This window comes from Stomoxys calcitrans, chromosome 1 (assembly GCF_963082655.1).
Source record: "Stomoxys calcitrans chromosome 1, idStoCalc2.1, whole genome shotgun sequence".
NCBI lineage: Eukaryota > Metazoa > Arthropoda > Insecta > Diptera > Muscidae > Stomoxys > Stomoxys calcitrans.
In genome coordinates, this window is record NC_081552.1 from 195767874 (window position 1) to 195795202 (window position 27329).

The 27329-nt window shown below is 40.2% G+C and overlaps 1 long non-coding RNA gene across 1 annotated transcript in view; it reads right to left on the reverse strand.

Annotated features, from left to right (window-relative positions):
* LOC131994220 (uncharacterized) overlaps positions 1 to 27329 on the reverse strand; it is a 162212-nt gene that overhangs the window by 33570 nt on the left and 101313 nt on the right. The window contains exon 3 of the long non-coding RNA XR_009396547.1: positions 9978 to 10021. This is a non-coding gene — a long non-coding RNA (uncharacterized LOC131994220). The remainder of the gene's footprint in view (positions 1 to 9977; positions 10022 to 27329) is intronic.

Consider the following 27329-nt stretch of genomic DNA (forward strand, 5'->3'; position numbering starts at 1 on the left):
AATCCTAACCTCAAAAAAATCACCCTTTATTATATATAAACAATATATTCTTCTTGCAATAAAAACACGCCCGACAAAGTTTTATTGTTTTAACTTTGTTTCAACATTGCATAATTAGAAAATAATAGTCGATATCCTCTTCAAACAAATGAGCATCAATAATGCACAATAATTTTGAACTTTGACATTCTGCCAATTTGCCAGTAATGACAAATATAACTCAACCATTCTTTTCGAACAAAAACATGAAATTATTTTCGAACAAAAAACATGAAATAAAAGCACAAACATGTTATCATGATAATTAGCTTTTGCGTCAGAGTTGCCCTTGCGGAGAAATATTATCCAAATCATGTGGTAAATTTTATTCAATCCATCCCCAACCCACGCTATAGGATTGGGGGTTTTTGCTAATTTAGTCATTCCGTTTGTAACATCCCGAAATATTGATCTGCGACCTCATAAAGTGTGTATATTCTGGATCGTCTCGACATTCTCAGTCGATCTAGCCATGTGCATCCGTCCGTTAGTCCTTCGGTCGAAATCACGCTAGCGGTTGAACGCGTAAAGCTAGCCGCTTGAAAATATGCGCAGATAATTCTTATAATTGTAGGTCGTTGGGCATTGCAAATGGGTCATATCGGTTTAGATTTGGATATAGCCCCATATGAACCAATCAATCGATTTGACTTCTTGAGCCCCTAAAAGCCTTAATTCTCAGCCGATTTGGCTGTAATTTGAAACAAGGACTGTTGCAACATCCATGCCAAGTACGATCCTAGTCGGTCTATTAACTGATTTAGCCCCCATATAAACCGATCCCCGGATTTGAATTCTTGACACCTTAAGAACCTCAATTTGAGTCTGTCTGTCTATCCGTCTGGCCATGTTAAGTAAGGTTTAGTTTAGGTTTATGTGGCAGTCTGCCATCAGACTCACTTAGACGTCTGCATTCATTGTGAAACCGGAGGAACAGAAGAAGGAAGATGCCTTCTAGTTCCCACCGTTGAACTATCCAGATCCTTAAAAAGCCCAATAACTTGCGAATATTCACATCCGCTAAATCAGACAGGTTCTCAAGGAAATGCGAACTTAAAGTGGAAATCCTTCTGACTGCTAGTGCGGGACACACGCACAGAAGGAGTTCTATAGTCTCTTCTTCTTCGATGTCTTCACAGCTTCTGCAAAAGTCGTTGTTGGCAACCTTCAGTCTCTCGGCATGTTTTCCGATTAGACAGTGACCTGTTGTGACGGACACAATGACTGAGACGTCTGTTCTAACCAATGACAGCAAAGCATTAAACCTCTTCAAGTCTAGATAAGGCCACATAGTTTCGCAATGCTCACAGCCTCCTCTTTGTGACCATCTTACATTCGTTGCCCTTCGGCGGTTTTTGTGTTCAGAAATACGTTCCCGAGGGATTTAATGGCTGCCTGGCTATCTAAGAAGGTATTTATGTCAATCTTCGTAATGACTTTATATCTTAGCCATTTCTCCACATCCTTAATTGTAAGGATTTCCGCTTGATACACACTGCAGTGGTCGGGTATTCTTTTTGAATTCACTCCAAAGCCCACCTGGTCGTTTAGTTTGAAAACATCCGTATAGAAGTCTATGTAACTTCTGTTACCAGGGATATCGTAGTTCCAATCGGTTCTATCAGAAATAGTGGTATAGTACTTCTTATCAAAAAGCGACTAAGGTAGGGTGTAATCCACGCTGTCTGGAACATCGGAAATTCCATCAAGGATAACACATGTCCAATGAGAAAGCTCCCTTAACCTAACGGCAGTGGTCGCTGCAATTTGGATAGCCACAATGGCCAGAGGCATAAGATGTGGCATTAAATTCAGTGCATCAGATGGTGTCGTCCTCAGTGCGGCTGTGATGCACAAACAAGCCATTCTTTGGATCCGATAAAGTATTGAGCAGCAGGTGGACTTTCGAATGGTCCCAAATTTTGGTAAAATTGGACAATAAATGCGTCTTTTAGGGGCTCAAAACCTTAAATCGAGAGATCGGTCTATATGGCAGCTATATGCAAATCTGTCTGTCTGTCCTTTCATCTGTCTGTCTGTCCGTCTGTCCATGATAATTTGTGTACAAACAACAGGTCGTACTTTTCATCCGATCGTCTTCAAATTTGGTACAGACATGTTTTTGGCCCAAAGACTAGGCGTATTGAAATTGGAAAAAATCGGTTCAGATTTGGATATAGCTCCCGTATATATATGTTCGTCCGATTTGCAGTAATAATGCAATAAAATGGTCATTTGTTAACCGATTCTCTCGAAATTTAGCAGGAAGGATTCTCTTAATTTTCCACACTACTGGTAAATTTCATGGAAATCGGTTCAAATTTAGATATAGCTCTCTTATATCGCCCGATTTTAAATTCTAGAGTCACAGCAAGGGTATTTATTGACCAATCTTGCCAAAATTTTTCCAAAGACTTCCACAATGTCTGAGAAGTTTGGTCCGAATCGGTTCAGATTTAGATATAGCTCTCATGTATATGTTCGTCCGATTTTGAGAAATATTGCAATGAAATATTGCAATAAAGTGCTCATTTGTTGACCGATTCTCTCGAAATTTGGCGGGAAGGATTTTCTTATGACTCTCGACATTACTAGTGAATTTCATATAAATCGGTTCAGATTTAGATATAGCTCTCATATATATATCGCCCGATTTTAAATTCTAGAGTCACAGCAAGGGTATTTATTGACCAGTTTTGCCAAAATTTTGCACAACGCTTTTCCCGAAGAGCTCCAAAATGTCTGAGAAGTGTGGTCGGAATCGGTTCAGATTTAGATATAGCTCCCATGTATATGTTCATCCCATTTTGAGAAATATTGCAGTAAAGTGCTCATTTGTTAACCGATTCTTTCGAAATTTGGCTGGCAAGATTTTCTTATGACTCTCGACATTACTGGTGAATTTCATAGATATCGGCTCAGGTTAAATATAGCTGCCATATATGTATATCGCCCGATTTTCACTTCCAGAGCCACTGCAAGCGCATTTATTGACCAATCTTTCCACAATTTTGCTCAACGCTTTCCTCGACAACTACCACAATATCTGAGTAGTTTTCTGGAAATCGGTTCAGCGCATACAAAAGTGTATAACTAATCCTGGAGGATGCTTTGAAAAAATTTTGTTTTTGATGAAAATATTTGCATTTTCATTATTGGGACAGAAACTTTTGTAGCAGCCCACGTAGCAGGCATACTATAAGGTGGACTTGATCTACTTTGTATAGGTCAGAGAGTGTTAAAGTTATAAATAATCCAGAACTACCTAACATACTCAGGGGCATTACTCAAAACATTTGTCACCTAATCCTTTTTAGACCCTCCACCATAGGATGGGGGTGTACTAATTTCGTCATTCTGTTTGTAACTCCTCGAAATATTCGTCTAAGACCCCATAAAGATTTAGCCATGTCCGTCCGTCTGTCCGTCCGTCTGTCGAAAGCGCGCTAACTTTCGAAGTAGTTAAGCTTGCCGCTTGAAATTTTGCACAAAAACTTCTTATTAGTGTCGGTCGGTTGAGATTGTAAATGGGCTATATCGGTCCATGTTTGGATATAGCTACCATATAGACCGATTTGGGGTCTTGACTTCTTGAGCTACTAGAGGACACAATTATTATCCGATTTGGCTAAAATTTTGCATGATGTGTTTTGTTATGACTTTCAACTGATGGGCTAAGTATGGTTCAAATCGGTCCATTACCTGATATAGCTTCCATATACACCGTTCTGGGGTCTTGACTTCTTGAGCCACTAGAGGGCGCAATTCTTATCCGATATGGCTGAAACTTTGCATGGCGTTTTGTGTTCTAACTTTCAACAACTATGCCAAGTATGGTTCATATCGGTCCATTACCTGATATAGCTTCCATATACACCGATCTGGGGTCTTGAATTCTTGAGCCACTAGAGGGCGCTATTATTGTCCGATTTAGCTGAAATTTTGCACGAGGTGTTTTGGCATGTCTTTCAACAACTGTGCTGTGAATAGTTCAAATCGGTTCATAACCTGATATAGCTGTCATATAAACCTATATGGGATCTTGACTTCTTGAGCCTCTAAAGGGTGCAAGTATTATCCGATCTGGCTGAAATTTTATACAATGGCTTCTCTCATGACCTTTAACATACGTATCGAATATTGTATGCATCGGTTTATAGCCTTATACAGCTCCCCTGCGGGCGATGGTGGAGGGTATATACGATTCGGCCCGGCCGAACTTAGCACGCGTTTACTTGTTTTATCTAAAATTTTCTACGCCCCAATTTGTTTGTTGTATTGTGTAATCGATCAATAAACCTACAAATGGCAACACTTCCTATGGTCTGTATTAATGATGGTGATTGTGGTCTCCATTGATGATTCCAAAGGACAATGGCAAACAAAAAAAAAACATTGCCACACATCATGAACTGGGGACAAACAACAACATTGGTGTCATAATCCAGGACTCAGAGTCAGTGTTTGGCTCTAGCCATTCTGGTTGTGGCTAATAATGAAACAAAACACAACAACAAAACACAACGTTGTATATCAGTCCCAACAAACAACAAAAGTCACCATGGAAAATGCATTCAATTCTGAGGCCTTGTGGCTCTTGTTAAAGAAATTCCGGAAGCCAACCCAGCAAATTTTTATTAACTCCAGCATCGCCAAGGCGGGCAAGCAGGCAGGCAGCTGAATGGCTGTATATCGACTATTGTTGTTCCAATAATTTCCATGGCAAACTTTGTTTATGAACTGGCATTAGACACTACATTAGCGAAATGTAGGTGCCGGTGTGATGGTGGCTACAGCGGCTTGGCATGTTTAGAGAAGCCCGCGCTGGAGTGTATAATTACAAAGGCATTAATATATATGGACTTGACGGTGGAAGAAGCAACAGCGCAAATTAGAAAAAACAAAACAGCCAGCTAGCCTCAGCTCTAATGCATGGCTTTATGGATTCCAATAGCCAACCATTCAGTCAGCCATTCATTTATGTTGCCCATCACTAGTGGTCCACAGGCCACAAACACAGCCAAGCAAGGCAAACCAAGCCAATGAGCCGCCAAACAGGCATTCAACCATCCGTCCGCTAACTCATTGCATGGTGGATTTCAAATGATGCTGCTGCTGTAGTAGCCAACTCGGTTAAAGATTGTAATGAATGCCAATGCACAGTGGTACAAAAGGGAATTTAAAATTCACAATCAGCTACCAAATGCACGCACAAATGCACAAATCTTAAACACCAAGGAATAAATTTGTGTGTCGCAAATACTTCTTATCGATGTAGAATAGGTTTAAGTGGCTGTCTGCTGTTAGACTCACTTAGACGTTTCGTTCATTGTGATGTAGGTTGTTGTGGATTGTAAATGGGCCATATCGGTTCAGATTTGGATATAGCACCCCCACATAAACTGATACCTATTTTTGACTTCTAGGGCCCCTGGAGACCTGAATTTTCTTCCAATTTGGCTGAAATTTGACACAAGGACTTGGGTTTTGATCTCCACCACCGTTACTGAGTATGATCCGAATCGGTATATTAACTGATATAGCACAAACCGATCCCAGATTAGACGCCTCAGCTTTCATCAAATTTGGCTGAAACGTGACACAAGGACTTGGGTTCTGGCTTCCAATATCAATGCGGTGTATGATGCGAATCGGTCTCTAAACTGAGGTATTCCCCAATGAAAACCTTTCCCCGGTTTTGACTTCATGAGCCCCTAAAAACCTCATTTTTCATCCGATTTAGCTGAAATTGAGCACAGGAACTTCCGGTCTGACTTTCAACATAAGTGCCGAATCGGTCTATAAACTGATATAGCCCCCATACAAAATCGATCTCAAAACTTGAACCCTTAAAAGCCTCAGTTTTATCCGATTTGGCTAAAACTTGGCACTAGGACTTGGGTTTTGACTTCCAGAATCAGTGCTGAGTAGGATCCGAATCGGTCTATAAACTGATATAGGCCCCATACAAACCGATCCCCGAATTCGACTTCTTCAGCCCCTAGAAGCCTCAGTTCTCATCGGAATTGGCAGAAGTTTGGCACAAGAACTTGCGTTCTGCCTGTGGTGGACTCTCCCCCTTACCACAATTTTCAAAAACGTCTGATCTCGCAGATGGGTGCACCCATTTAAGCGAAATCTTGTATACCACCTTTGGTACCCCAAAATCACGAAATTGCTTTACAAATTTGGGATCAAATAACCTAGGGGGGACGCCCCATCCCAAAACCCACTCGAACGGACATGTTTACCGATTGGGACAATATGGGTATCAAATCAAAGGTATTTAAGAGTAGAGTTCGAATTTGGCAAAAAAAAAATGGCACCCTAAGTGTCGGGGGGTCCCCCACCCCCAAAAACCCCACTCAACAGGACACTTTTACCGTTTTGGGCAATATGGGTATCAACTGAAAGGGTTTTAAAATAGAGTACAAATCCGACACAAAAATTTATTCCTTGGTGTCTGAGGGGCCTATCCACGCCTCAAAAGCCTCCAACAAGACATATTTACCAATTAGGACAATATGGGACTCAAATGAATGGTATTTGATAGTAAAGTATCAATATAATATTTAAGATTGGGTCCAAGTACCTAGGGAGCCATCTCAAGCCCAAGACCGCCCCAAAAGTATTGTCAAAAATCTCCGATCGGGAGAATATGGGACTCAAATGAAAGGTTTTCGAAAGTAGAATACGAGTAGGGTGTCAAAAATGGATCCAATACCTGGGACGTCGCCCCAAGCCCATTACCGCACTAAAAGTACCGCTCAAAATAAAAAGCGGACGGATCAGGACAAGTATCAAGGGAGCGCTCCCACGCCCAAAACCTCCCTAAAAGTACCGCTCAAAATCAAAGTGGACTGACCGGGACAATATAGGACTCAAATGAAAGGTTTTTGGGAGAAGAATACAAATATTGTGTCAAAAAATGGATCCAAGTACAAAAGAACCACAAAAATCACTAAAAGTACCGCCCAAAATATAAAGCGGGCGGATCAGGACAAGTATCAAGGGAGTCTTCCCACGCCCGAAAGTACCGCCCAAAATCAGAGTGGATCGATCGGGACAATAGGGGATTCAAATGAAAGGTTTTCGGGAGAAGAATACAAATATTGTGTTAAAAAATGGATCCAAGTATCAAGGGAGATATTTCAAGACCGAAACTGCCCTAAAAGTACCGCCTAAAATCAAAGTGAACCGACCGGGGCAATATGGGACCTTAATGAAAGGTAATCAGGAGTATAATACGAATATCATATCAAAAAATGAATTCAAATACCTAGAGCGCAGCCCCAAGCCCAAAACCGCCCCAAAAGAACCGACCGAAATCAAAAGTGAACCGATCGGGACAATATGCGGCTCCAATGAAAGTTATTAGAGAGTAGAGTACGAGTATGACTATCGAATATTAAAAATTTGGTGTAATTAATGAGGGGGCCCGACCTTAAAATCAAAACCGTCTTAAGTGGGCATATAAGACTAACATGACCCAGGACCCAAATAAAAGATATTCGCGAGTAGACGACGAATATATGGTATTTAATATCAGGTTCATGTGATAGGAGGTTACCTATCCCTCAAAACCCCTTCTAATATGTGAATATTTTTCAATCATGGCTATATGGCTATAAGTAGGTATTTGGTAGTCGATAAACAAATTGTATTGGGGAGATAAATAAGTAATCGATTATAATATCGCGGTATAATCGAGGCGACGATAGGAAACCTGGAAGGAAGGGAAGAGGTTTCCGATCGGATACTTGAGATGAAACTTGAAGTCGAGTGCGAGGCACTGCTGCCATCGGCACAGTCTTGGATTGACGGAACCCTAGTATTGCCATCTGGAAGATCATGTTACACGGATGGATCAAAACTAGAGGACAGAGTGGGCCTGGGGGTCTACATTGAGAACCCAGGGACTGAGTTCTGTTTTAGACTGCCTGGCCATAATATGGTCCTGCAGGCGGAGTTGAGGGCGAGATCACTGAATGCATGAAGTGGTGTGGTGGTGTGAGGATGTCGTGTGTGAACATCTCTACCGACAGTAAAATTGCCATAAGGACAATAACAACAAGGACGGTAAGGTGACGAACAGTCTTGCAGTGCAAGAAGGAGATTAACGCCTTCTCTGAGGATGGCAAAATTCGCATCATTTGAGTGCCGGGCTATAACGGAATAAGGGGAAATGAAAGGGCAGACGATTTGACGGAGAAGACCAGAAGGTTAACCAGAAGCCTTTCGGGTCGACGCAGTTCGAGTAAAGGAAGTGGGCGACGAATGCGCATGCAATATAGTGGAACAGCGAGACGGTCGGTAGGACGGCGAAAATCCTATGGGGGATCCAGATCGTGAGAAGACGAGGCTATTACTGAAAGGAAGTAAGAAGGAGGTCAGTATAGCTCTCGGTATCATAACGGGACACACAGGAATACGAGCTCATTTATGTAAAATCGGTGCGGCAAGTGATAGCATGTGTAGGGCATGCGGGGAAAATGATAAGACGTTGAAGCATTTCCTTTATTATTGCCCGGCTTTCGCGTCTAACAGTTAACGGCACTTAGGTGGTGACACAATACTAGACATGAACCTACTTAGAGGAGTGGTATTGAGAACAATTAAGGATATTATAAGTAGCACAAAAATCCTTACTTAAAATTTTCTTTTTAGAGATTACTTTATAGTATTTAGAGCGCACAACAAGCCGATTGCTGGCTTAGGTGTATGTCCATAGTGGCATGGGGCGGATTAATATCTGCACCCTTTCTTCAACCTAACCTAACCTAACTAAGAAACTTATTTTTCGCGTGGTGCCAATGAAGGCGCAGCAGGGCGGGCCGGGTACAGCTAGTAATATATAAACGTCAATATCTTTACCCTGACAAGAAAAAATATTTCCATTTGTTTTTTAACATTCTTGGCCGCACAGGTGCCCATAGCCACTGTGCCTACATTACTGTAATGAGAATGGATATTACAATAAAACCGCTGACACTGCTGCCGCTGCTGCTGTCGTTTGGTTGGTTTGGGTACGCTTCACTAACAAACTCCAAGTGCGGAATGTGTAACCAACTGCCAAACAAAAGATACGATTCGAGTGCTCGAGGGACTTACAGCAACGTTTTGCTCCAGTTCCTTAGATCTTTAGCTGAACAAAACGGTGACCAAACCATGGGAAATATCGAAAGCAAAGCAGAGTAGCAGCAACACAGAATATCACACAATAGACTTGAAGCGGATACAATTTTTGGCAACATGAAACTACATTCAGATACACACTGGCAGAGGAGCTTCAATGAATTCAGAAAATGTAAAGAGTCACCCTTTCATCGCCAAAAGAATGGAAAAAAAGAGGGCAAAATTTGGCCCTCATATTGGTGTTGAATGTTGTAAAGATAGCGTTGAAAAAACATGGTGGCGCTGGCAGTAAGTAGTTTACGTGTTACTTCAAATATTTATAATTGGTACACTGAATAATTACAGTCGTTTGTTGGCGGTTGGACTTCCTCTTTTTTGTGTGTGTGTTTTTTTTTCTAACTTTTGGGAAAATGCTGCTTTTGCTCTATAATAAGAATGGAGTTAACAACACACATCCATGGCTAACACACATCATACTCGTATGAGCCCATTATGATTATTATTAGTATTCCTCTACGAATGTGGCTGAGGCCATAGTTCACTTTATTTTATGTCATTCATGTGTCTTGGACGAAGTGCTTTTGTCGTCATTTTCATTCCTCTTCTGAATTCTATTTTTCGGCAAATGAATTCCAGCGTTAGAGTATTGATGGCAGGTTTGAGTCTCATGCAAAAATGTCATTCAAAAACACAAAAGGGGAAAATATTTAGGCAAATCCTGACTTAATCTAAGTAAACTAAAGAAAGGTTATATGAGTTGCTGAAAGAGATCTAATATTTGTTTTAGAATTCAGTTTACTTACCGCAGATTTTAAAGTGGATCTCCATTCACAAAGAAAATTTTGTTCTGAAAAAGAGAAAACATATGAATTTATTAATTATTTTCGAACATTTTAAGATAAGACAGCGAAAACTTAGACTTTTAAATTGAAACAAATAAAAAGGTATTAAGTTCGGCCGGGCCGGGCATTTATGGGCTTCAGGCCCTTTATCGGCAGATCGGTCTATATGGGAGCTATTGGGTTGCCCAAAAAGTAATTGCGGATTTTTCATATAGTCGGCGTTGATAAATTTTTTCACAGCTTGTGACTCTATAATTGCATTCTTCCTTCTGTCAGTTATCAGCTGTTACTTTTAGCTTGCTTTAGAAAAAAAGTGTAAAAAAAGTATATTTGATTAAAGTTCATTCTAAGTTTTATTAAAAATGCATTTACTTTCTTTTAAAAATCCGCACTTACTTTTTGGGCAACCCAATATATCTAAATATAGTCCGATCTGAACCGTATTTGGGACGGATGTCGGGAGACCTCAAACTACCCACTGTTTCAAATTTCAGCGAAATTGGATAAAAAATAAAGCTTTTATGGGCTTCAGACCCTTTATCGGCAGATCGGTCTATATGGCAGCTATATCTAAATATAGTCCGATCTTAACCATATTTGGGTCAGATGTCGGGAGGTTCAACACAACACACTGTTTCAAATTTCAAATTTCTAAATGGCAGCTATATCTAAATATAGTCCGATCTGAACCATATTTGGACCCTATGTTGGGGGGCATAAAACTACTCACAATTTCAAATTTTAGCAAAATCGGGCGTTAAATAAAGCTTTTATGGGCTTCAGACCCTTTATCGACAGATCGGTATATATGACAGCTATATCTAAAATAGTCCGATCTGAACCATATTGAGTTCGGATATCTGGACGCTTAAAACAACTCACTGTTTCAAATTTCAGCGAAATCGGTTAAAAAATAAAGCTTTTATGGGCTTGAGACCCTTTATCGGGAAATCGGTCTATATGGCAGCTATATCTAAATATAGTCCGATCTAAACCATATTTAGGTCCAATGTTGGGAGGATTAAATATACTCACTGTTTCAAATTTCAGCGAAATCGGACAATAAATAAAGCTTTTATGCGCTTCAGGCCCTTTATCGACAGAGCGGTATATATGACAGCTATATCTAAAATTAGTCCGATCTGAACCATATTTGGGTCCTATGTTGGGAGGCATAACACTACCCACCGTTTAAAATTTTGGCGAAATCGGTTAAAAAATAAAGCTTTTATGGGCTTCAGACCCTTTATCGGCAGATCGGTATATATGACAGCTATATCTAAATATAGTCCGATCTGAACCATATTTGGGTCCTATATTGGGAGGCGTAAAATTACTCACTGTTTCAAATTTCAGCGAAATCGGACAATAAATAAAGCTTTTATGCGCTTCAGGCCCTTTATCGACAGAGCGGTATATATGACAGCTATATCTAAATTTAGTCCGATCTGAACCATATTTGGGTCCTATGTTGGGAGGCATAAAACTACCCACCGTTTAAAATTTTGGCGAAATCGGTTAAAAAATAAAGCTTTTATGGGCTTCAGACCCTTTATCGGCAGATTGGTATATATGACAGCTATATCTAAATATAGTCCGATCTGAACCATATTTGGGTCCTATATTGGGAGGCATAAAATTACTCACTGTTTCAAATTTCAGCAAAATCGGGTATTAAATAAAGCTTTTATGAGCTTCAGACCCTTTATCGGCAGATCGGTATATATGGCAGCTATATCTAAATATAGTCCGATCTGAACCATATTTAGGACAGATATCAGGAGGCTTAAATTAACCAACTGTTTCAAATTTCAGCAAAATCGGTTAAAAAATAAAGCTTTTATGGGCTTTAGACGTTTAATCGGGAGATCGGTCTATATGGCAGCTATATCTAAATATAGTCCGATCTGAACCATATTTGCATCAGATATCGGGAAGCCTAAAGCTACTCATTGTTTCAAATTTCAACGAAATCGTTTTAAAAATAAAGCATTTATGGGTATTAGACCCCTTTATCAAAAGATCGGTGTATATAGCAGCTATATCCAAATATGGTCCGACTTGGCCCGTTCAAGAACTTAGCTTGCGTTCATCAAAAAGATTTGTCCGTGCCAAATTTCAGCACTATATCTCAATTTTTGAAGGCTGTAGAGTGATTACAACAGACGGACGGACAGGCAGATAGACAGACAGACGGACATTGTTAAATCGTCTTAGAATTTGACGACGATCCAATATATATATACTTTGTAGGGTCGGAAATTGATATGTCGATGCGTTGCAAACGGAATGAAATTTTGGACAACTAAAAGTTGGATATCATCTCGCGATAGCGCTCACCATTCACAGTTACGTTACGATTCGCATCATCTTTGAAGAAGTACGGCATGCGCATGCGCTGTTTAAAGCTGCGTAGCCAAAAAGATAATAGCTAAAAATCGCCGTTTAACATCTTGTTTTTCTCGATATTTTGAATCGATCTACACATGTCCGTCTGCCCGTTTGTCCCTCCGTTCGTGGAAATAACGATAGTTGAAGCTAGCTAATTAAAATTGTGCACACATACTTCTTATTGATGTATGTCGTTGGGGATTGCAAATAGGCCATATCGGTTCAGATTTGGATACAGCGCCCATATAAACCAATCCATCGATATGATTTCTTCAGCCCTAAGAGAGCCCGAATTGGCTGAAATTTTGCATATAGTGTTCTGTTATGACTTCCAGCAACTGCGTCAAGTATGGTCCAATTCGGTCTATAACCTGATATAGCTCCCATATAGACCGATCACCGATTTGACTTCTTGAGCCTTTACAACCCACAATTTTTGTCCGATTTGGTTGAAATTTAGCTATAAGCGTTCTGTTCGGGCTCCCAACAACTGCGTCAAGTACGGTCCAATTCGGTCTATAACCAGATAAAGCTCCCATATAGACCGATCTCCTGATTTGACTTCTTGTGCCCTTACAAGCCGCAATTTTTGTCCGATTTGAGTAAAATTTTTCACATAGTGTTCTGTCACTTTCTGTCACCTGTCAACTTTCAACAACTGTGCCAAGTATTGTTCAAATCGGTCCATAATCTAAAATATCTCCCATACAAGGGTTACCTTTTATATATTCCAGGATTGGACAACCCTTGTGTTGCAATCTGCCAACTGACAACTCTATCGTAGAGCTTGACATGTTTGAGGTTATACGTACGTTTTGACTTACGAGCGCTATTTGTGTTGTTTACAGTAACTTGAATCATTTATCTCGCCTAAAAAATGGAATTAAATCGAGAAGATTGCATGAACATTTGACGGTTAAAAAAATTTTGTTCGCATTGGATACCAAAAAATTTTGCTTTGAAACACGTCTATGACATCGTGACAGGTGATGAATCGTGCATTTACGGGTATGAGACCGAAAGTAAACAGCAGTCAACTGTATAGGTGTTTCAAGATCGGGAAAACTAACCGCCAAAGACAGATCATTCTTCACCACGACAATGCGAGCTCTCACATATCGGCTGAAGCAAAACTGCATTTTTGAGCACACAAAACATCGATTTGAAGAGTCATCCGCCGTATAGTCCTGACCTGGCACCGAAGAGGTCAACGTTTTTCTACACCTGAAGAAGCGGTTTATGCGTTCAGAATGCATGTTTTGGAGATACCTCAATCAGAGTGGCAAAAGTGCTTTGACATTGGTTGAAACCCATGCAAAAGTGTGTAGATCTTAATGGGGAATAGTTTGGAAAACAATAAAGCGATTTTCGATGATTAATATTTGTGTTATTCTCTAATCCCAAAATATAAAAGGCAACCCTCGTATAACTAATTTCTCAATTTGACGTAAACAACTACGGAAAGCAGTTCTTATTTATTTATTGACTATCTATTTTTAAAATAAATCGTGCAAAAAACTTGACAAATGTGATCCATGGTGGAGGGTAGATACGGCCTAGCCGAAGTTGGCAAGCATTTACTGGTTAAACCATAGGCAGGTTAAGTTTAAAGATGTGCTATGTAGGACCATAATTGAATATTGCTGTCATAAACACCAATATTCGATTCAAGATATTTGGACAACTAAAGGCGCATTTATGCCCCTGTTGCCCCCTGTTGTTTTAAAGCCCTGGTCAATCGTGCTGAGTATGGCTCAAATTCGACAATATTTGTATGTAGCTGCTATATAGACCGATCTCATGATTTTATGATTTGGATCCAATAAAGGCGCATTTATAACCATATTACGCTGAAATTTTGCACAGAGAGTTGTAAAAACCACGTCCGTGTCGAGTATGGTCCAGATCGAACCATATTTGGATATATCGTCCATGTACTTCGATCTCCCAATTTAAGCTCTTGGCCTCATTTAGGACGTATGTATTATTCGATTTCACTGAAATTTGGGACAATGAGTAACGTAAGACCCCCAGACATTCAGGCAGATTACAGTCTACATCGGACCATATTTGAATATAACTACCATATACACCGATCTTCCAATCTCCCAATTTAAGGCGCATTTATTACCCGAATGAGCTGAAATTTGGAGATTAAATTGTTTAATGCCCTTGAACATTCATGCCGAGTGTGGCTCAGATCGGACCCTATTTGGATATAGCCACCGCATATACTGATCTCCCGAGTTGACTTCTTGAAATTTGGAAAAGTGCGTTGTATTAAACTCCTCCACATCCGTGCCAAATATGGCCCAGATATCTTAATGTTAGTTTTTTAGACCATATAACGGGTTTTTACGATCCGATTTTACTGAAATCTAGTACAGTATGTGGTTTAAAACACCTAAATATCCAAGTCGAAGATGATGTCCAGAATAATATTTGTGGGTTAAAAAATGGGAAGACGGATTTAAACGAAATATAGATAAGATTTTTATCCATGTTAGTGGGTATTCAAAGTTCGATACGGCCGGACTTAACACATTTTTCTGGTTCTGTATTGAATTTGCAGTATTTGCGCTTCGAGTGTAAGCTGCTGTGTGATCTGTTTTCTTTGGTATCTTTTTTCTATACCCACCACCGAAGGATAGGGGGTACATTCATTTAGTCATTCCGTTTGCAACACATAGAAATTACCATTTCCGACCCTATAAAGTATATATATATTCTTGATCAGCGTAAAAATCTAAGACGATCTAGCCATGTCCGTCCATCCGTCCGTCCGTCTGTCTGTTGAAATTACGCTACAGTCTTTAAAAATAGAGATATTGAGCTGAAACTTTGCACAGATTGTTTTTTTGTCCATAAGCAGGTCAAGTTCGAAGATGGGCGATATCGGACTATATCTTGATATAGCCCACATATAGACCGATCTGCCGATTGAGGGCCTTAGGCCCATAAAAAATACATATATTAACCGATTTTGCTGAAATTTTGGACAGTGAGTTGTGTTAAGCCCTTCGACATCTTTCTTCAATTTTTCGCCGAAATTTGGGACCGTGAGTTGTGGTAGACACCTCGACATCTTTCTGCAATTTGGTCCAGATCGGTCCAGATTTGGATATAGCTGCCATATAGACCGATCTCTCGATTTAAGGTCTTAGGCCCATGAAAGGCGCATTTATTGTCCGATTTTGCCAACATTTGGGACAGTGAGTTGTGTTAGGCCCTTCGACATCCTTCTTCAATTTGGCCCAGATCGGTGCAGATTTGGATGTAGCTGCCATATAGACCGATCCCCCGATTTAGGGTCTTAGGCCCATAAAAGCCACATTTATTACTTTTTTGCTGAAATTTTAGACAGTGAGTTATGTTAGGTCTTTTGACATTTTTCTGCAACTTAGCCCAAATCGGTTCAGATTTGGATATAGCTGCCATATAGACCGATCTCCCGATTTAAGTTCTTGCGCCCATAAAAGGCGCATTTATTGTCAGATTTTGCCAAAATTCGGGACAGTGAGTTGTGTTAGGCCATTCGACATCCTTCTTCAATTTGGCCTAGATTGGTCCAGATTTAGATATAGCTGTCATATAGACCGATCTCTCGATTTAAGGTTTTGGGTCCATAAAAGGCGCATTAATTGTCCGATGTAGCCGAAATTTGGGACAGTGAGTTAAGTTAGACCCCTCGACATCTTTCTGCAAAATGCCATAGATCGGTCCAGATTTGGATATAGCTGCCATATGGACCGATCTCTCGATTTAAGGTCTTGGGCCCATAAAAGGAGCATTTAATGTCCGATGTCGCCGAAATTTGGGACAGTGAGTTAAGCTAAGCCCCTCGACTTATTTCTGCAATTTGGCCTAGATCGAACAAGATTCGTATATAGCTGCAATATAGACCGATATCTCAATTTAAGGTCTTGTCGCGTTTGGAGTCGTTAATAACTTAGTTGGATTTATATCGAGCTTTCTCAGAGATCGCACTATACAAGTTGTAGATGGGTTCTTATCAGATGAGTATACATTGACCGCAGGTGTGCCACAAGGCTCTGTTCTTTCCCCTTCCCTTTTTCTTATTTTCATTGACGATCTATTGGGGCAGACTTCAAATCCAGTCTACTCATTTGCCGATGACAGTAGTCTGGAACCATAGGCCCAGTCCTCAAGAAATTGTGGACAGGAGGCGCATTATGGATGAGACGCTCTCCCAGGATTTGTTGGCCATTTCCGAGTGGGGTAGAATGAACAGAGTAGACTTTAACGCACAGAAGACGCAGTGCTGTTTCTTGTCTCACAAGCGATTCACTGACCCACTTCAATCGTCGATATCTATCGACGGTATAGATATTGAGCAGACAGATGCTCGTGATGTTCTGGGCATGAAGATACAATGTGATGTCCGTTGGTCAAAACACGTATTCGAAGTGTCGAAGAGAGCATTCAAGTGTTTGGGCTTTCTTAAGCGGTGCATCTTACATATTTCACCTCTTCTGATCTTCTCAATATCTATACTACCTACATCAGGCCGAGGATGGAATATAACTCTCATATAAGGGCAGGAGCTCCAAAATCATCCTTGGAGCTACTTGACCGGGTACAACGGAGAGCGATGGTGTGGATTGGGGACAGTAGGGTATCCAACTCTATTGCTTCTCTTAAACATCGTCGGAATGTAGCGTTGAATGGCTCTATCGTTATTTTCATGGCGAGTCTTCTTACACCTGACATTAGGATGTTCACCAGGAATACAAGACTTGCCAGGAACTCACACCCGTTTGTAATTGATTGGCCAGTCGACCGAACCATGCATTACCGAGAGAGTTAATTTTTCGCCCGAACCATTTGTATGTGGAATCGACTTCCGGCTAATGTCTTTCCCACCGACAATGACGTTCAGGAATTTAAGACTAATATCTATAAACACTACTCCCTCTTTCCCCTCTCCAACCCTTAACCTTCCTAATTCTCAACGCAATGCACTGCATATATAGGGGACATCCCCTGCATGTTGGTAACATGAAAAAAAAAAGTTCGGCCGGCCAAATCTTATATACCCTCCGCCATGGATCGCATTTGTCGAGTTCTTTTCCCTGCATTTCTTCTTAGACAAAAAAAGGATATAAGAAAAGATTTGCTCTACTATTAGAGCGATATCAAGATATGGTTCGGTTTGGACCACAAATAAATTATATGTTGGAGACCTGTATAAAATATCAACCAACTCGAATAAGAATTGTGCCCTTTGGGGGCTCAACAAGTAAAATATAGAGATCGATTTCCGGCTATAGAACGATGCAAACCATAATAAACACGTCTGTTGATGGTCGTGAGAGCATCTGTCGTACAAAATTTCATTCCAAACGGATAAGAATTGCGCCCTCCAGAGGCTCAAGAAGTCAAGATCCCAGATCGGTTTATATGACAGCTCTATCAGGTTATTGACCGATTTGAATCTAACTTTGCACAGTTGTTGGAAGTCATAGCGAAACACGTCGTGCAAAATTTTATGGCGCCCTCTAGTGGCTCAAGAAGCCAAGACCCAAGATCGGTTTATATGGCAGCTATATCAAAAACCCAACCGACCTACACTAATAGGAAGTATTTGTGTAAAATTTCAAGCGGTTAGCTTTACTCCTACGAAAGTTAGCGTGCTTTCGACAGACAGACGGACTGACATGGCTATATCGACATAAAATGTCACGACGATCAAGAATATATATACTTTATGAGGTCTCAGACGAATATTTCGAGTAGTTACAAAAAGAATGACGACATTAGTATACCCCCATCCTATGGTCCGATTTCGCCGAAGTTTGGGACAGTGAGTTGTGTTAGGCCACCCGCCATTCTTCTTCAATTTGTCTCAGATCGGTTCAGATTTGGATTTAGCTGCCATATAAACCGATTTCTCGATTTATGGTCTTGGGCCCATAAAAAGGACATTTATAAACCGATTTCGTTGAAATTTTACACAATGACTTATGTTAGGCTTCCGTGTCGTATATGGTTCAGATCGGTCTATATTTGGATATGGCTACCAAAAAGATATTGTTCTACAAAATTGAACAATGACTTGCGCTTATTAGACCTCTCAATATCCGTGTCGAATTTGATTCAAATCGGACCATACATCGTTACGGATTGTGACGAAATGGGGTTTACATATTGGATTGCCCAAAAACTAATTGCGGATTTTTCATATAGTCGGCGTTGACAAATTTTTTCACAGCTTGTGACTCTGTAATTGCATTCTTTCTTCTGTCAGTTATCAGCTGTTACTTTTAGCTTGCTTTAGAAAAAAAGTATAAATAAAATATACTTTATTAAAGTTCATTCTAAGTTTTATTGAAAATGCATTTACTTTCTTTTAAAAAATCCGCAATTAATTTTTGGGCAACCCAATATATACCCGAGGTGGTGGGTATCCAAAGTTCGGCCCGGCCGAACTTAATGCCTTTTTACTTGCTTTTTATACCCTCCACCATAAGATGGGGGGTATACTAATTTCGTCATTCTGATTGTAACTACTCGAAATATTCGTCTTAGACCCCATAAAGTATATATATTCTTGATCGTCGTGAAATTTTATGTCGATCTAGCCATGTCCGTCCGTCTGTCCGTCCGTCCGTCTGTCTGTCGAAAGCACGCTAACTTCCGAAGGAGTAAAGCTAGCCGCTTGAAATTTTGCACAAATACTTCTTATTAGTGTAGGTCGGTTGGTATTGTAAATGGGCCATATCGGTCCATGTTTTGATATAGCTGCCATATAAACCGATCTTGGGTCTTGACTTCTTGAGCCTCTAGAGTGCGCAATTCTTATCCGATTGGGATGAAATTTGGCACGACGTGTTTTGTTATGATATCCAACAACTGTGCCAAGTATGGTTCAAATCGGCCCATAACCTGATATAGCTGCCATATAAACCGATCTTGGGTCTTGACTTCTTGAGCCTCTAGAGGGCGCAATTCTTATCCGATTGGAATGAAATTTTGCACAACGTGTTTTGTTATGATATCCAACAACTGTGCTAAGTATGGTTTAAATCGGTTCATAACCTGATATAGCTGCCATATAAACCGATCTGGGGTCTTGACTTCTTGAGCCTCTAGAGTGCGCAATTCTTATCCGATTGGAATGAAATCTTGCACAACGTGTTTTGTTACGATATCCAATAACTGTGCCAAGTATGGTTTAAATCGGTCCATAACCTTATATAGCTGTCATATAAACCGATCTTGGGTCTTGACTTCTTGAGCCTCTAGAGGGCGCAATTCTTATCCAATTTGAATGAATTTTGGCACGTAGTATTTTGTTATGATATCCAACAACTGTGCCAAATATGGTTCAAATCGATTCATAACCTGATATAGCTGTCATATAAACAGATCTGGGGACTTGACTTCTTGAGCTTCTAGAGGGCGCAATTCCTATCCGATTTGGCTGAAATTTCGCAAGACGTTTTTTTATTGTTACTTTCAACAACTGTGTCAAATAAAGTACAAGTCGGTTCATAACCTGATATAGCTGCCATATAAACCGATCTGGGATCTTGACTTCTTGAGCCTCTAGAGGGCGCAATTCTTATCCAATTTGAATGAATTTTGGCACGTAGTATTTTGTTATGATATCCAACAACTGTGCCAAATATGGTTCAAATCGATTCATAACCTGATATAGCTGTCATATAAACAGATCTGGGGACTTGACTTCTTAAGCTTCTAGAAGGCGCAATTCCTATCCGATTTGGCTGAAATTTCGCAAGACATTTTTTTATTGTTACTTTCAACAACTGTGTCAAATAAAGTACAAGTCGGTTCATAACCTGATATAGCTGCCATATAAACCGATCTGGGATCTTGACTTCTTGAGCCTCTAGAGGTCGCAATTATTATCAGATTTGCCTGAAATTTTATACGACGGATTCTTTCATGACCATCAACATACGTGTTTATTATGGTCTGAATCGGTCCATAGCCCGATACAGCTCCCATATAAATCGATCTCCATATTTTACTTTTTGAGCTCACAAAGAGCGCAATTCTTATTCGAATTGGCAGACATTTTACACAGGTCTCCAGGTCTCGCTCTAATAGCAGAGCAAATCTTTTCTTATATCCTTTTTTTTTGCATAAGAAGAGATGCCGGGAAAAGAACTCGACAAATGCGATCCATGGTGGAGGGTATATAAGATTCGGCCCGGCCGAACTTAGCACGCTTTTACTTGTTTGTATTGTTTTTAGCCCAAGAAAAATATGAAGTACTTTGCTACTTAATGTTCTGTTAACGTTTCGTGCTAATGTCAATGATGTTGGTTGGCATTGGATTCATTGGCAACGTACAAATGCCCTTCCCTGCCTAGCATGCATATATGGATGGAGGGGAGGGGGAGGAGGCACACATGCCAACATTCAGACGGACTCAAAACCAGAGGGGAAGTAACCATATAACATAGCAGCATAGCCAACTCTTTATTATTACTGGTTATAAATTTAATCAGCTCAGCGTTTTTGTTTTCGAGAGCATTATGGAGCGTGTGAATATCATTAGTCTTTGTTACCTTAGCTTTCATTACCTGAAGGGTTTTTTTTTATTTCATTTTTTGGATATGTTGCTGTTGTGTGATTCGCGAGGTTTAAAAATGATTTAAGCCAGGTTTCTTTGCTTGCCAAATCTCGTCATATAATCGAGTTTTTGTCTACATACATGTGCTATGACTCTCTCTCTCTCTCTATGGTTGTTACGTTTTGTTCATTTTTGGTAGAAGGAGGAGGAGCAGAAAGTGCCTCAGTTACTACAAACAGCATTAACCACATAATTAAAAATTGTTTAATAAAGACTTTATTTTCCTGGCCATTTCCCGGAGTATAAAAATGGCAAGATGACTGGCGATTACGATTACGACTTGGCTAGGTAGTACAGGGAGATGTCGATGGTGGTGGCGGCTGTTGATGTTGATTTTGGTATGGCTCACTGAGCCAAGTTAAAGATATATAAAACTTAATTAAGAGTTTCAAGTCACATATGTGTGCACGAGGAGTATGTATCATGTGTCAGTGCATGGCACTCGGCAGTCATTACCTTCTTGGTTGATGCCTCCAAATGGGCGATATTAAAAATTCACACGTTTCTATTGCGGGGAAATTAAATTTATTTCCCTTCAAAACCAGAGCCCGACAATGACAGAGCAATGGCAAGAAGGGGAAGGAAGAAAAATGCATTATTGCCTACACTTAACTGATAATAAATCATGGCCCTCAGAGAGAGAGGATGGATGACAGGGTGAGGTATGGTTATCTTAATGGCAACAAAGAATGATTTTGCCTAAGAAAATTAGACACTTAAGGCCACCCAGGTGAATAATAGTAGGGCTGCACAATGTGACCATTATAAATAACCAAAAAAAAAACGGAAGAACGGCCTAATAAAGCTACAAAATAACCTTAATATGCTTAATATAAGATGGGCCCCAGCCACCCTCCTTCTTTTAAATACACATTCAATTAATCTGTGCTATAATAATAATGGCAATATCTAAAGCAACCAAAAAAGGATATCTTCTTACTCAATTAATCACAATCAGTTAATGCAAAAACTCTACCTTGAAAAAAAAATGGAATATTTATGGCCAACGTCACAAAGAGCTGCGGAAGTTATTAGCTAAGAGCTAGGGTTTTGGTAGTGCAAACAAGATGTTTGGTACCAAGTCCTGTCATTTCTATGTTAAATTCTCTTAATCTTATTGCCAAACACGAAAGAGCGAGCACCAAGGATAGCATTTGTCAAGTTCTTTACCCGTCATCTCTTTATAGGCAAACAAAGGATAATGGGTATGTATTGCAAAGCTATTGGGGCTAAATCGGGTTATAGACCGATTCAGGCCATACTTGGTTTTGATGATGGAGACCGTAGTCATTGTCCAAAATTTCAGGGTTGCACTTATGGTGGGATCGAGAAGTAAACTATATGAGGTAATACACCGATTTGAATCGTACTTGGAACAGTAGTTGTAACTCATAACAGAACACTACATGCCCAATTTGAGCCAAATCGGATGAAAATTGAGACTACCAGGGGCTCAAGAAGTCAAATCGTTAGATCGGTTTATATGGAAGCTGTATCAGGCTCTTGACCGATTTGAACTGTACTTGACACAGTTGTTGGAAGTCATAACAGAACACTATACGCCAAATTTCAGCCAAATGGGATGAAAATTGAGGCTACCAGAGGCTCAAGAAGTCAAATCGGGAGATCGGTTTATATGAGAGCTATATCAGGTTACACACCGAATTGAACCGTACTTGGCACAGTTATTGGAAACCCCAACAGAATACCAAATGCAAAATTTCAGCCAAATCGGATGAAAATTGAGGCTTCAAGGGGGCTCAAGAAAAAAATCGGGAGTTCGGTTTATATGGGAGCTTTATCCAAATTTCAATCGATATGGCCCATTTGCAATTCCCAATGACCTACATCAATGGTATGTATTTGGGAAAAATTTCACGCTGTTGGCTTTACGCGTTTGACCGCTATCGTGATTTCGACAGACGGATGGACGGACATGGCTAGCTCGACTCTGAATGTCGAGACGATCCAGAATATATGCATACTTTATGGGTTAGCAGATCAATATTTCGAGGTGTTACAAAAGGAATGACTAGATTAGTATACCCCCATCGTATGGTGGCGGGTATACCAACATGCGTAATGTCCATCATTTTCCTGAAGGACTATGTCCTCCTTTACAAATACCTAGAGGATTTTTTTATCGCTCAAATCGAATCGTAAAAAGTTGTGGATTTGTTGCAATGTTTTCGCCCTTCGGCTCACTGCGCGTCGTCCAATTGATTCGAGCCATAATTCTGCAGTCGATTAGCGATATTATCACAAAAAGTCACTTTGGAGGCTATAGAGATGGGCTACGAGAAATGTGTTGAGAATAAGGAGTTGGTGCTCTTCACTCGGAGATTTAGGATACTAGACTTCAGACTCCCGTCATTGGACGGGATCACTCTGCAGTTGTCAAGGAAGGCAACATACCTTCGCCTAGTGCTCGATTCGAAACTGTGCTGGTAAAGAAAAGATGCCGAAAGGCAATGTGCGCCTTCTACATCTGCAAAACAATGATCGATAGGAAGTGGGGAGCAAGCCCGAGGATGATATATTGGATGTATGATGTCATTGTGAGGCCAGTGCTGACATATGGGGGCATTGCTATGATGGAAGGCTGTGAAGTAGAGCACACGGGCCAAGGAACTTCGAAAGGTACAGATATTGGTCTGCGTAGGGATCACAGGCGCAGACAGATCTGCAGGCGATGCTGAATTTGCAACCTGTTGAGGTATATATTCGAGGCTGTGCTAATAAGTTAGCCCGGCCAAAGCCGGTTAATTTCCACTCTTTAAAATGCACACACCATTCTTATATAGAAAATTTTTATACCCTCCACCATAGGATGTGGTATACTAAGTTCGCTACTCCGTTTGTAGCACCTCGAAATATTGCTCTAAGACCCCATACAGTATATATAATCTTGATCGTCTTGAAAGTTTAAGTCGATCTAGCCATGTCCTTGAGCTTCTAGAGGGTGCAATTCTTATAGGAGTTGGCTAAAATTTTGTACTATGACGTCGTCTATGACATTTAATGGATGTACTAAGTATGCTTCGAATCGGTCTTAAACCTGATAGAGCTCCCATATAATCCGAACTCCCGATTTTACTTCTTGAGCTTCTAGAGGGCGTAATTTTTATCCGATTTAGTTGAACTCTCACTGTATCTATGACCTCTAACAAACATGCCAAATATGGTCTTATTCGGACAAACCGATCACCCCATTTTACTTCTTAAGTCCCTCTAGGGCGTAATTCTTATCCGATTTGGTTGACATTTTGCACAATGGGATCTACTATTGTCTCTAACATCCAAGCCAAGTATGGCCCGAATCGGTTTATATCCTGACATAGCTCCAATAGCATAGCAATTCTTATCCATTAACCTTTGTTTGCCTGTTAAGAGATACCGGGTAAAGAACTTGACAAAGGCGATCCATGGTGGTGGGTATAAAAAAATCGGCCCGGCCGAACTTAGCACTTATTGTTGACTTTATTTTACTTTTGGAGCTATGAGAAAGGAGACAACTTTAAGCTATTAGGCTGAGGGAACTTGACATGCTGCGTGAAGGTGGACACGCCACTGCTCGATACTGGGGGCCATGGATTCAGGATGTAGGTCCATCGGTCCATAACCTGATATAGCTGTCATATAAACCGATCTTGGGTCTTAACTTCTTCAGCCTCTAGAGTGCGCAATTCTTATCCGATTGAAATGAAATTTTGCACGATGTGCTTTGTTAAGTTATCCAACAACTGTGCCAAGTATGGTTCAAATAGGTCCATAACCTTATATAGCTGTCATATAAACCGATCTTGGGTCTTGACTTCTTGAGCCTCTAGAGGGCGCAATTCTTATCTGATTTGAATGAATTTTTGCACGACGTGTTTTGTTACGATATCCAACAACTGTGCCAAATATGGTTCAAATCGGTCTATAACCTGATATAGCTGTCATATAAACAGATCTGGGGACTTGACTTCTTGAGCTTCTAGAGGGCGCAATTCCTATCCGATTTTGCTGAAATTTTGCAAGACATATTTTATTCTTACTTTCAACAACTGTGTCAAATAAGGTTCAAATCGGTTCATAACCTGATATAGCTCCCATATAAACCGATCTGGGATTTGACTTCTTGAGCCTCTAGAGGTCGCAATTATTATCCGATTTGCCTGAAATTTTGTACGACGGATTCTCTCATGACCATCAACATAAGTGTTTATTATGGTTTGAATCGGTCTATAGCCCGATACGGCTCCCATATAAATCGATCTCTCTATTTTACTTCTTGAGCACCCAAAGGGCGCAATTGGCTGACATTTTACACAGGTCTCCTACATATAATTTAATTGTGGTCTAAACCGGATCATATCGCTCTAATAGCAGAGCAAAACTTTTCTTATATCCTTTTTTTTTGTCTAAGAAGAGATGCCGGGAAAAGAACTCGACAAATGCGATCCATGGTGGAGGGTATATAAAATTCGGCCCGGCCGAACGTTTACTTGTTTTATAACATATTGACTTATTTTGACCTCTTGAGCCTATAGAGGGCGCACTTCTAATCCGATTTGGCTGAAATTTTGCGCGAGGCGTTTTATTATGACCAAAAGCAACAAATGTGCTTAGTATGGTCTAAATCGGTACATAACCTTTTACATATATATAAACTGATTTCGGATCTTGACTTCTTCAACCGCTAGAGGGCGATTTGACTGAATTTTTGCATGAAGTATTTTGTTTTAACTTCTTACAACTGCGCCAAGTATGGTCTAAATCGGTATAGCTGGTATGGTATAGCTCCCATATAAACCGATTTTGGATCTTGACTTCTTCAACCGCTAGAGGGCGCGATTATTATCCGATTTGACTGAATTTTTGCATGAAGTGTTTTGTTCTAACTTCTAACAACTGCATCAAATATGGTTCAAATCGGTTCATAACCTGGTATAGCTCCCATATAAACCGATTTCGGATCTTGCCTTCTTCAACCGCTAGAGGGCGCGATTATTATACGATTTGACTGAATTTTTGCATGAAGTATTTTGTTTTAACTTCTTACAACTGCGCCAAGTATGGTCTAAATCGGTATAGCTGGTATGGTATAGCTCCCATATAAACCGATTTAGGATCTTGACTTCTTCAACCGCGCGATTGAACCTGGCATAGCTCCCATATAAACCGATCTCGGATCTTGACTTCGTGAGCCTCTAGAGGGCGCTATTGGCTGACCATTTGCATGAAGTGTTTAGGTTTGACCATCACCAACTGCTCCAAGCATGGCCCAAATCGTTTTAGAACCAGATATAGCTCCAATATAAACCGATCTCCCGATTATACTTCTTGAGCCTCTAGAGGGAGTAATTATTATTCGATTTATTATCCATTCCAAAGTTGTTGGGCTTTTTACAGCGATTTTGAGGGTTCAACGGAAGGTACTAGAAGACAACTTTCTTCCCCCCTTGCTGCGGCATCACAAAGGACTAAAACGTCGGAGTGAGTCTGAAGGTAGACTGCCACTTGAACCTTACCTAATCTTAAATACCAAAATAACACCTTTTATTGGAAAATCCTATATAGGCTAGTTTTTTCTTAAAAGAATATCTTCAATAGGTACCTCAGGAATATCATTACACCTTCTTCTAAGTGATATTCGTATATCCCATTTCCTTGTCGACAAGTTTAAATCAAAATTAAAAACAAAACCAAATATAAAGAACATTCAGGAGATTTGAATTTTTTCCATTCTCATTAGGATTTCCACAAACGCCGTTCTACTTACAAAGAATTCTCAGATTTTTTCAAAAGTTTATTTAAGAACCTGTCATTTTGGTTACCTTATTTCCTTGAAAGCTGTTACGAATGTTACAAAAGTTTGAAAACTTTTGTCCATTTCCTTTTTCCACTTTGACGTATTCAGAGTTTTGCCCAGGTGTGAGAAGCACTTCACCTACTTGCACAGCGAGAGCGAATGTAACACCATTCGCCAGGTTTTTGTTTGGTCGAAATACTCATGCTCACATGTCAAACGAGTGCAGTTGAAAGTGGAGGGGGTTAAAAAAGAAGAGAAATGACTACATGTGATACACCCTACATATTGTACCTATTTACATACAAGGGCACTCAATAAGGCAAGTAAAAACATGAAAAATTCGACCGAGCCGAATCTTGGAAATTCTATCATCATGGATTTTGCAAAAAAAAATTTATGTGCCACATTTCTGCCAAATCAGCCACAACATTTAAGCTAATGGGGGGGGATCGGTTTATATGGGAGCCATAACAGGTTATAGACCGATTTGGGCCACACT